Source organism: Myxocyprinus asiaticus, chromosome 1 (assembly GCF_019703515.2).
Source record: "Myxocyprinus asiaticus isolate MX2 ecotype Aquarium Trade chromosome 1, UBuf_Myxa_2, whole genome shotgun sequence".
In the NCBI taxonomy this organism is placed as follows: Eukaryota; Metazoa; Chordata; class Actinopteri; order Cypriniformes; family Catostomidae; genus Myxocyprinus; species Myxocyprinus asiaticus.
The window spans coordinates 62821080-62831945 of NC_059344.1; positions in this window are offsets into that span (position 1 = coordinate 62821080).

Below are 10866 nucleotides of genomic sequence, written 5' to 3' on the forward strand. Positions count from 1 at the left end.
TTTGCTGTTTGCATACAGGGATTGTATAATATCAAACGTTTTTCCGCCAATGTCAATTTGAAGAAGTTTGTAAATAAACCATCGTGCCAAATTGAGTCAAATGCTTTTTTTTTTAAATCTATAATACATGCAAATATTTTTCTTTGTTTGTCATTGATCTTTTTGTTCATTAGAGTATGAAGAGAATAAATGTGGTTGGATGTGCGCTGTTTTGGTAAAAAGCCAATTTGTGATTTATTTAGGATGTTGTGTTTTGAAATTAATGTGACTATGCGAGTATTTATTATACTGCAGAATAACTTCCCTAGGGCGCTGCCCACACAAATGCCATGGTAATTATTGGGGTCAAATGTATCTCCTTTTTTAAATATAGGGGTGATCAGTCCTTCAGACCAGATCTCTGGGAAGATACAAGACCAAAAAACCAGATTGAATATTTTGACTAAAGCTTTGATTATGTTGGGGCTGCTGCGTTTAAGCATTTCGTTGCTAATGTTGTCTTGTCCACATGCTTTCTTTAATTTAAGATTTTTTATATGCTCTATTATTTCTGACATTGTTATAAAAGTATCCAATGGATTTTGATCATTTTTAATTGTTCTCTTTAAATCTTCTAGTTTTTGCTTTATTTTTCTTTGAGGGTGGTTGAGGTCTGTGGGTTCAATTTTTTTGATTAAGATTTTTTGAAGTAAGATTTCCAAATTGAGCCACTCTGAAGTGACATTTCTGATTTGGGGGTTTCAAATTTCTTATATTCAAAAAATCAAAGTGCACGAGATATGGAGTTATTGACACCCAAAAGAAAAAATCAGATTCTGAACACCTGAAATGAGTCGTTAGTAATTCCAGACTTACTTCCTGATCTATCCTACGTAATTTGGTAACAAAAAAACCCGCCTCTGGTCTTCATTAGCTGCTCGTGAACAGCTTTGACCCGCCCTCAAACACTACACTAAGCGGTAGACCAATCACAACAGACTGGGACATTTGACCAATCAGAGCAGAGTAGGCTTTCTGAAATGAGGAGTTTAGAATGAATCCTTTAGAACGGATCATTGAACGAGTCATTTTTGACACCGGGAAAAAAAGGTAATGCTGCTATTTAAATTATGAGCAAATTAACATGTTTTTTGACCTTGGATGCATGTAAATCTATTGTATGAGACCTTTAAAACAAAATTAGGCACGTTTAAAAATCATAATAGGTGCTCTTTAAATCTCCACATATGAGGATATTTCCTCTGGACTGGAAGTGTAAGGTATCAGTCTGTAACTTTAGAAAGCATTCCTCTAAGTAATAGGGAGACTCATGCGGTGGAATATAAACAGCACAGAGGTAAAGTTTACTCTGTGGTAGGACTGATTTTATTTGAAGCGAAATAAATGCATTTTCAGTTTTTACTATTTTAATCAAGTGGTTTAGATTGTCTTTATGCCATATTAGTATTCCACCTGAATCACAGATGCATTTTATTTGAGATATTTTTAATGAGGGACAACAATTTCGCTGTATCCTTTTGGACAATGAAAAGTCTCATTACTGCGACACCATGTCTCATGAAAGATAGAGATGTCAATGTCTGTTAAAGTACTTAGTACATCATGGTCTACAGTCATGTTACCAAAAGTAGAAGGTTGCGGACCATGTTTATTCCAACTGATTTTAAATGATTTCATGGATAAGTTTGTCTATAATGTGTCTTTGTGTGTGTGTGTGTGTGTGTGAGAGTGTGTGTGTGTGTGTATATATATATATATATATACACATATACATATACATATATATATATATATATATATATATATATATATATATATATATATATATATATATATATACACATATACATATATATATATATATACACATATACATATATATATATATATACACATATACATATATATATATATATACACATATACATATATATACATATATATATACACATATACACATATACATATATATATACACATATACATATATATATACACATATACATATATACATATACATATATATATATACACATATACATATATACATATACACACATATACATATATACATATACATATATATATATACACATATACATATACACATATACATATATACATATATACATATACATATATATACACATATACATATATATATACACATATACATATATATATACACATATACATATATATATATATATATATATATATATATACACACACATGCGTATGAGTTATGTAGATTAATTCATCAGTTTCGAGCAGATGATTTTCAGTAGATGGTTGAGTGCAATGAGAGAAAAATTACATGCAAGTGATACGTTTTGAGGTATCCTAAAAGAGTTGAATTGGTCTAAAATCCCTGTGATGAGGTTGAATATTTGATTTGAGCCCTTGTAAACATGTCTGTCTCTTTCCACAATCTCCAACCGAGAGCAGTCCTATAGTCCTCTATCGAATTATTGTTCCTTAACTCAATTAATTCTTATTCATTCCTTCAAAATGTACCAACTGGACTCAATTTCCATACAGTGTATGACTTCTACAGAAACATTTGGACACACATGACACTTGATGTTTCTTATGATCTGAAAAACATTTTGATCCAAAGGCCTATTCTGTGAAAGTACTTTTGTAATCAAATGTAAATTGAGCCTGTGTATTAATTTCTTTACCATTTTTCTAATGGATGGTTTGGGCCAAACAGTGTAGGAAAAGCAGTCAACATGTGTCCAGCACACATGAGATCTTTCAATACGGTTAAAAAAAGCATACAGGTGTAGAGTATTTTGAAGAAGCTAAAATATAAGATATTTTATTTGTAAATATATATTATGTATTTTTAGTAGAACTGTCTATTTAACGCATTAATTCAGTGCGATTATTTAAATAAAAAAATAACATGTTAAAACATTAGCGCAATTAATCATGTCCCTGGACCGTAATAAGGAATATTCCTACCATCGGAGCAATTCAAGCTTGAAGTACCAGATTTATGTTTTCAGCAGGGGGCAGTAAGCACAAATCTAGCTGTACAGACGCGCAGCTGTAGAGGCAACAAACCACACTTAAAGACTGCAGACTCGTTCTTGTGTTTAAATGTGCGTAACTCAGAAAAACATTTAATTATTTGAATTATGATAATTTACTTTATATATTATAATTATTTAAATATGATTATTTATGATAATGTAATCATTATAAATGGAATTATTTTTATATAGGGGCCTTTCTCTGCAAATCTCGATTATATGCGATTAATCGCCATATCATGAAATCGATTAGATTAAAATGATAATCCCATTTATTTACTCCATAAGTTAATAGATTCTTAACGATAACTTACAAACCTTTAAAGACAGACCTACCATGAGCTTTGATGTTCTTAATGGATGGTATTTGCTTCTGTTAAAGCCATGAGTTTGTGTTATTTCAACTTCATTTTTTGAAAATTGTGTCTACTCCTGATGGGAAACAATCCACCATCAGAGAATCGCGGCCAACAAAGTGAACCAAATGAGCACTGCTCCATCCCTAAGGAAAAATACTTCATGAACCAAGACTTAGGAACCTTGATTAGGAATGAGTAGGTGTATCCAGACTTTTGACTACTGCTGTACATGCACAAAAATGTGAAATATGTGAATGTGCATATGTGACGTGTGTGTGTTTTCATTCAGCTTTCTCCAGTTCCTCATTCGACCCTTTACCTCCAATGCCCACCCATTTCCAAGAGAGCTCAGTAAAGGGGGTTAGCGTGTTGTGCGTCTGTTAGAGTGCTCTGGCTATGCGTCAACATGCACTTACACTTCCATGAAACAATCACAGGAAGCGCAGGACAAGAACACAGACTTCACCACAATGGAAAGAACAGACAGTTGGTGAGTTTTATATCTCATGTTTACCCCCTCATTCATGCCATCACCAATAAGACAAAAACACAGAGAGACAGTAGATAAAATTCCTGGGCTTTTCTTCAGCTGATTACTAGAAGTGTGATGTAACCGAGATAGTTCTGACATTTCGGACAGTGTGTACTTGAACATGACATGTGTGAGATATAAATGCAATGCCGTACAGCGCTGTTCCAACTGCTCCCTGTCAATCGGATCACCCCTCCTAGGCAAATGGAGAAACCCCAGAGAGCTTTCCAACTTGGCAGTATCCAGTTGTCAGTTTAAAAGGGACAGTCCAAATATGTAATGAAAATTCGATCATCTCTACTTTTACTTTTAAAGTGTTAGTTCACCCAAAAATGAAATTTCTCTTATTATTTACTCATCCTCATGCCATCCCAGATGTGTATGACTTACTTTCTTCTGCAGAACACAAATGAAGATTTTTAGAAGAATATTTCAGCTCTGTTGGTCCTCACAATGCAAGTGAATGGTGACTAAAATATGAAGCTTCAAAAAGCACATAAAGGCAGCATAAATGTAATCCATAAGACTCCAGTGGTTAAATCCATGTCTTCAGAAGTAATATGATAGGTGTGGGTGAGAAACAGATGAATATTTAAGTCCTTATTTACCTATAAATTCTCCTCCCTGCCCAGTAGGGGGCGATATGCACAAAGAATGTAAATCTCCAAAAACAAAAGAATGTGAAAGTGAAAGAGGAGATTGATAGTAAAATATGACTTAAATATTGATCTGTTTCTCACCCACACTTATCGTTATCAAAATTTTAGTCACCATTCACTTGCATTGTATGGACCTGCAGAACTGAGATATTCTTCTAAAAATCTTCATTTGTGTTCTGCAGAAGAAAGAAAGTCATACACATCTGGGATGACATGAGGGTGAGTAAATGATGAGAATTTTCATTTTTGGGTGAACTTTCCCTTTAAATAAAGTGAATGGGGACAGAAAATGTCAAGCTTCAAAACAGCACCATAAAAGTGCCATAGTAAAAGTAATCAAGGCAAGCTGTGTACTATTTGTACTATTTTTTTTTTTACTATTTTTACAGTCTTCTGAAGCCCTACGGCCACTTTGTGTGATGAACAGGCTGAAATTTCATCATCATTTACTCTCAAGGACCCTCATTGGCATCTCATGATCAAATGTCGTTACACAAGAACCAATGAGGTTTAATGTTATTAATGTGTCACCATATTTGATTTGTGCCCTGTTTACAAAGTTGATCAATGATTTGATTTAATAGTGAATAACGGCATAAATTTCAGTCTGTTCATCACACAAAGTGTTCATGTGGCTTCAGAAGACTTGGAAAACAGTGCACGAGTCAAACTGACTACTTTTACTGTGGTTTTATGGTGTTGTTTTTTTTTTTTTATTCTTTATGGAGCTTGACAGCCCGGAGCCACTTTACATTATCTTTATTTGGCACAAGTTTAAGTGTGTTACAAAACCTCTTGTTTATAGTCAATAGCCTAAAGCAGTGGTTCTCAACCAGCGGGCCGGGACCCACTAGGGGGCCTCAGCACACTTCCAAGGGGGCCTCAAGATGACTTGAAATTAATTTAAAACAAGAAATATTAAAATAATTAAAATAATCCTACTTAATTAAAATGCTAAAAAAAATACTTTAAGATGTATACCTACAAATTATAAACAGACTCTTTCCGAAACTTCTAGAATAAAAAAATATTCATGATTAATTATTTTAATAGTAGTTAAAAGTAGTTAAAACCAGTTTCGGGTGAGGGGGCCTTCAAATATTGTCTTGGACAGTCGGGGGCCTTGGAGTCAAAAAGGTTGAGAACCACTGGCCTAAAGTGTTTTTATATGTTTGTATCTTACAAAGCTTATCTGTTGCAGACTTAAAAAACAGGTCACATGATAAAGTGCACTTAAGTGCAATATAAGACGACAAAAACACTCCGGCTAATGTTGCGCCTTGGCAGAGAGGCAGAAATGGGAAAGCAGAAGGGCTGTTAGGAAGACAAGCCATGACAAGCCAAAGACCAGAGAGAATCACAGACAGCAAAAGAGCTCGCCGAAGACCCAACCTGACACAAAACACAAACACACAGAGCATTAGCATGTTTGACTCACTGAAACAAGAACAGAAAGTAAGAAAAGTTTTCAATCTGCCCACCCGTATTAAACAAACAGAAAAAGGCTTTGATAGCACCACAGAGTTACACCTTTAGGTGAAGTCAACCAACAAACGGGTTCGAACAGTGAAAATAAATGACAAACATCAGCTTTAAATGACAACTAGAATTTGACGTATTACTGAAAGAAAATTAAATAAATGTGAGTGGCTTTTGCCCATGCAAAACTTGCCAACATAATGCTAGGATTTTTTTGGTGGTTGCCAGGGTATTGCTATGCAGTGTCAAATGTGTGTGGGTAAGTGGTTGCTAGGGTGTTCTGTGTAGTTGCTAGATTGCTGCTTAAGGGCCTTAATCAAAAAAGCCCACCTTCACATACAGTGCATCCGGAAAGTATTCACAGCGCTTCACTTTTTCCACATTTTGTTATGTTACAGCCTTATTCCAAAATGGATTAAATTCATTATTTTCCTCAAAATTCCACAAACAATACCCCATAATGACAACATGAAAGAAGTTTGTTTGAAATCTTTGCAAATTTATTAAAAATAAAAAACGAAAAAAAAAAAAAATCACATGTACATAATTCACAGCCTTTGCTCAATACTTTGTTGAAGCACCTTTGGCACCAATTACAGCCTCAAGTCTTTTTGAGTATGATGCTACAAGCTTGGCACACCTATTTTTGGGCAGTTTCTCCCATTCTTCTTTGCAGGACCTCTCAAGCTCCATCAGGTTGGATGGGATGCGTCGGTGCACAGCCATTTTCAGATCTCTCCAGAGATGTTCAATCGGGTTCAAGTCTGGGCTCTGGCTGGGCCACTCAAGGACATTCACAGAGTTGTCCCGGAGCCACTCCTTTGTTATCTTGGCTGTGTGCTTAGGGTCGTTGTCCTGTTGGAAGATGAACCTTCACCCCAGTCTGAGGTCCAGAGCGCTCTGGAGCAGGTTTTCATCAAGGATGTCTCTGTACATTGCTGCATTCATCTTTCCCTCGATCCTGACTAGTCTCCCAGTTCCTGCCGCTGAAAAACATCCCCACAGCATGATGCTGCAACCACCATGCTTCACTGTAGGGATGGTATTGGCCAGGTGATGAGCAGTGCCTGGTTTCCTCCAGACATGACGCTTGCCATTCAGGCCAAAGAGTTCAATCTTTGTTTCTTATGGTCTGAGAGTCCTTCAGGTGCCTTCTGGCAAACTCCAGGCGGGCTGTCATGTGCCTTTTACTGAGGAGTATCTTCCGTCTGGCCACTCTACCATACAGACCTGATTGGTGGAGTGCTGCAGAGATGGTTGTTCTTCTGGAAGGTTCTCCTCTCTCCACAGAGAAATGCTGGAGCTCTGTCAGAGTGACCATCGGGTTCTTGGTCACCTCCCTGACTAAGGCCCTTCTCCCCCGATCGCTCAGTTTGGCCAGGCGGCCAGCTCTAGGAAGAGACCTGGTGGTTCCAAACTTCTTCCATTTATGGATGATGGAGGCCACTGTGCTCATTGGGACCTTCAATGCTGCAGACATTTTTCTGTATCCTTCCCCAGATCTGTGCCTCGATACAATCCTGTCTCGGAGGTCTACAGACAATTCCTTGGACTTCATGGCTTGGTTTGTGCTCTGACATGTACTGTTAACTGTGGGACCTTATATAGACAGGTGTGTGCCTTTCCAAATCATATCCAATCAACTGAATTTACCACAGGTGGACTCCAATCAAGTTGTAGAAACATCTCAAGGATGATCAGTGGAAACAGGATGCACCTGAGCTCAATTTTGAGTGTCATGGCAAAGGCTGTGAATACTTATGTACATGTGATTTTTTTCATTTTTTATTTTTAATAAATTTGCAAAGATTTCAAACAAACTTCTTTCACGTTGTCATTATGGGGTATTGTTTGTAGAATTTTGAGGTAAATAATGAATTGAATCCATTTTGGAATAAGGCTCTAACATAACAAAATGTGGAAAAAGTGAAGCACTGTGAATACTTTCCGGATGCACTGTATCTATGACATTCGGATCACTAGATATGGCTCTGTTCCTACTTTAATATAAGTCTATGGGAATACAATGTCCAACAACACAGAGAGCTTCAAAATTGGGTATAGACTTCTCTCTATGGTCAAGGGTTCATATTGATCAAAAAAAATAATAAAAAAAGAATGATGATTATGTATTAAGAGTGCAATGGTTGTTTAACTTTTTTGTTTTTTTTCAATAAGTCTATAGGATTTTTAGCCAGGTTTATTGTCCACTAGGTAGAAATCATACATCTGATCACTTAAAAAAGAAATAGCATACCTCGCCTCAACAAGCTGCATAATTTGATGTATCGTTTATGTCCGTAGCACAGTGTGGGACGAGTTTAACATTAGGGGTTTCCAAAAACACCTAATCCTAAGTATAAGCAATAGTTATATTGATGCTGGCCTTAAAGGGTTAGTTCACCCCAAAATGATCATTCTCTCATCATTTACTCACCCTCATGCCATCCCAGATGTGTATGACTTTCTTTCTTCTGCAGAACAGAAATAAAGATTTTTAGAAGAATATCTCAGCTCTGTAGGTCCATATAATGCAAGTGAATGGTGACCAGAACTCAGAAGGAGAACTCCAGTGGTTTAATCCATGTCTTCAGAAGCGATATGATAGTTGTGGGTGAGAATCACTATTTAAGCCCTTTTTTTACTTTAAATCTCCACTTTTGACCAGCCCCTACCAGTAGGTGGCTGAATGTGAAATTGCAGATTTACAGTTAAAAAGGACTTAAATACTGTTCTGTTTATCACCCACACCTATCATATCGCTTCTGAAGACGTGGATTAAACCACTGGAGTCGGATGGATTAATTTGATGCTGTCTTTGTGTCCTTTTTGGACTCTCTGAGTTCTGGTCACCATTCACTTGCATTGTGAGGACCAACAAAGCTGAGATATTCCTCTAAAAATCTTCGTTTCTGTTCAGCAGAAGAAAGAAAGTCATACACATCTGGGATGACATGAGGGTGAGCAAACGCTGAGAGCATTTTCATTTTTAGGTGAGCTATTCCTTATTTAGGTTTAAGTCTAGCATTATCATAACATCACAAACAATTTTCTTACCTATATGATTTGTCTGCTCAGCCTGAAAAAAAAAAAAAAAAAAAGAAAATGTACAAATGGTAGTACCATAGTATTATTTGAAAAACCTTGTCATAACATACCACTGTAAATGAACACATTAATCAGATTTAGTACCATAGTAAATATCAAAGTACCATGATATTACCATCATAAAGAAAAAGACCTCTTCACAAGACCAAGGCAGTAGCTATTTGGAACTAGGATGAGCATGAAGGTAAATTGGTTGCACAACTCGAGAGCTTGTAGATTTGAATTTGAGAAATTATACAATAAATATTTGTATTCGTAAGCTGAAACTGACACTCACACCAATGATGTGAATACTTGTAAAATAAAAATCTGAAGTTGAATGTTGCAATCTGCACTCACAGACAATAATTCAATGCTTGTGTTCTGAATTCAAAGTTGTAGACAAATAGTCACAGATATGTAAAATGACATTCACAGAAATACAACGACAGACACAAACATGTATTACATATTTACTTTTGTACTTTAATTCGCTATTGCAGTACAACCACAGATCTGACACTGCAACTTTAAATCTTTTAAATCCTTCTTTTAAGCACACATTGTAAGTGGAGTTTATATCAGCGCACAAGTCTTCATTAAGGTATGCTTTTTACATCATGTTTGTGAGGTAATAGTTTGATCGGTTGTTTTTGCCAATATAAGCAGATTACTAGATCTGTGTTAAATATGTAAAGCTATTTTTAATATCAGCTCCTGTTTTTTACCTCTACGTTGGTGTGCAGTTGACAAACTGTAGGAAAAAGATAGATCTGCTTTGTTCTTTTAATGCTTAAAACCTCTACTAAAGTCTCTTTGTAGGACTGTACAGATACACATTTTACAGGATTAAAATGTTCTTTTGATCGTTGATTCAGTGACTAACTCATTTCACACAAGACATCACCAGGTGGCATCACCAGAAATGGTCACTGAAGCATTAAATGGATCTGAATGAATTTTGGTGAACGTAGTCAAAACACTCGAGTCACTTGGATACATTAAATACCACAATGCACAAGCACAGAGTAAAAAATAAAACTGTGCACAATTGTCATTATTGCAATTGATTAAATAATTTATTCAAGGACCAGCTTGTGCTCAGTCTTTTATTGTCATGTGAAACAGAAGCAAGTGCTCCACAAGATTTTGCAGCTACTTTTGCAATAAATGAATCTTTAAAATACTATATTAAAAGTAAACAATATGCATATATTAATATAATACTTATAGCATTCTTATATATTAATATAAACTGTAATATATTAATACTGCAATGTAAGTGTTAGGTCTGTGCGATCCACCTACTGACAGCTGTGTCCCCCCACTTTTATAATGACTATGCCCCTGTATATACATACTAAAGTGATTGTGACCTCGGTCACTAAATTGTTGGAGAGTCCTGCAGGTTTGGTGTACTCCCATCCTGAAGTGCACGACACCGCGTCCCTCGGGATCCTCGACGATGGCAGTAGCACTAGATCAGGTTTGCATTGGTAAGACTCGGGAACGAGCGTGAAGAAAACGTCGCTGAAAAGATTCAACGATACCGCAAAGTTTGGGAACCAGCTAAAACTACCGATCCGAGTGTATATTTTACTTTCAAACTCAATAATTAGGGACCTTATCGTTGGAAACAGCTGTACTACTGCGAAATGAACTGAGGGAGGGAAAAAGGTTTGACTGTGTGAAGTAGCCTTGGGAAGTTC